The 2,223-nt window shown below is 34.0% G+C and overlaps 1 protein-coding gene across 43 annotated transcripts in view; it reads left to right on the top strand.

The window, feature by feature from the left end:
• Positions 1 to 2,223, top strand: part of LOC116217859 (uncharacterized) — a 138,329-nt gene that overhangs the window by 90,108 nt on the left and 45,998 nt on the right. The gene's annotated exons all lie outside the window — the stretch shown is intronic.

Here is a 2,223-nt window from a genome sequence, read left to right as displayed (position 1 = left end):
GTAAGTCCTTCTTTTCTGACTCTTGCACTTATTTCCAGGATCTGGGGTATCCAAGGGACAGTCTTATGAGCGAAGACTGAAGCAAAGAAAGCATTCTGTAACTCTGCCTTTGCAGTGTCTTACATTACAAGGGCAGCCATATCATTAAGCAGTGGACCCACATTTTTCCTAATCTTCCCTTTACTACTGACATACTTGAAGAAATCCTTGTTGTTGTCCTTAACCTCTCTCACCAGATTCAGTTCCAAGAGGACCTTAGCCTTCCTTGTCACATCCCTGTACACCTTGACAATGTTCCTATGTTCCTGCCAAGGGCCAGACTTCTTATCCACATTGTGTAGACTTTCTTCTTCCGTGTTTTTCAATTGGCTTGCTGCTCATCTATGTGGCTTTCTTGCCAACTTTGTGTGATTCCATACTCTTAGGGATTTACCAATGTTGAACTTGGAAGAAGTGCTTGAATGTCAACCAACTGTCTTGGGGCCACACTAATTTTTTCTACCTCCCATGAGATAGTAGTGATACTGTTTCATGGCATAATTTCTGCAATTCTGTGCCTCTGCAAAGTTCTGTACCTCATTTGATTCTTAAGAGTTGTTTTTAGGAAGGTAAATATTTTCACCTATGGATGATTAGCTCAGACTGCACATTGTAATCATTGTAATAATCAGTCTTCAGCTCTTTTTTTTCACATTCTGTCAAGACTGACCATTTCAAAGAACTAGTCAGCTATAAAGAAGCAGAATTACTCACATGCACTGTTGAAGCATATCTTTCTCTCATATGGTCATTTGATGCAGCCAGGAGATATATTTGAAGGACAAAACCCTCTGGCTATTAAATATTTTTACTTATGCATTGCACTCTGCCATACTATAAGGTAAATTATATTGCAACACTGATTGGTTGGACCAATAACCAAAAAACATCTGCTACAATAAATGTATTCTCATGTCAAATAGTAAGTGCTTTACTTTAAGACACTGCATGGATTTTGCAAATCCAAAGAAACAAATATGAAAATGACATTTTCAATATATTACTTTCAAAACTAACTCATTTTGTTTACATTGTTTACACAGTAAGCGTGAGCTTCTGGCCAAATTGGAGGACCTTTAAAACTATAATAGAACTGTTTGATCTTGTAAGACACTTAAAATGTTAATCAAGAATAAGCCTCTAGTAAAATATAGACAATGGGAAGGGAGTCGAGAGAATAAAGGAGATTAAAATCTTCAGCTGAAATCATGGATACTGCTTCATGTACATGTCTTAAAAGGAAACTGACTCCAGCTGAGGTTCTGTCTTAATTTTATTGTGAAATATAAAGTGATAAGTGAGGATGGACATACATTATCAAAGCTTTGCTTGTAAAAAATTTAAAAGCACCAGAAGAGTCATTGGTTATAATTTTCTTGCTCTGATAGTCTATCTTTTCAGAATGTCTGATTGTTATACACTCAGGGAATTGTCCTAGCTGCTTTTGATTAATTTTATGAATCTTTATGCTCGTATCTAACTGGTTAAATCAAAATCTCCAGCTCATAGTATGAAATTTCAAACCTATAAAATGCTTCAGGCAGTAATATCAAAAATTTAATTCAGTAAAATATATTAAAATACTGCAGCTATCCTTGATCTTTTTTTACCTGGACTAAAATTCTTAAGTGAAAAAAAGCTTTTTGGTACTGAATTTAGTCAGCATATATATTCAGCATATATAACAACATATATATATATATATATTTTTTCAGATTTGCACAATATTAATACCAATATGTGGACAACATATACACATTCTCTCTATATATTGAATAGGTTGCCTGTTTTACTGTGTAGATATTCATATTCTTCTGTCATCTGTGTCAATATCTTCTTCAGCTGTATCAATATAATTCTATTGCTTCTGCTATTGCTTCATTCTCTGGTACCCAAACCTATATTTTTTTCGTTTCTTTCTAAGTGTTCGTAATATTTTTTGCTTCTCCTCTTGTGTAAATGTTTTGGTAAGAACTGTAAAAGGAACAAAGTTTTAAGGTGGCTAGACTGCAAAATCTGGAAACATAATTTAATCATTTTTACCATCAGAACTATCTCTTACCTAATATCATCTCATGACCTTATAAACCTACATATTATAGAAAGTGTTAACACTGGAGTCTTCACTGGAAGAAAAAAAAAAAAAAAAAGGACTGCATAACAGCAATGGCTTAGTGTTATAAA

This window comes from Meleagris gallopavo, chromosome 1 (assembly GCF_905368555.1).
Source record: "Meleagris gallopavo chromosome 1, MGAL_WU_HG_1.1, whole genome shotgun sequence".
In the NCBI taxonomy this organism is placed as follows: Eukaryota; Metazoa; Chordata; class Aves; order Galliformes; family Phasianidae; genus Meleagris; species Meleagris gallopavo.
This window is presented reverse-complemented; position numbering and strand designations above follow the sequence as displayed.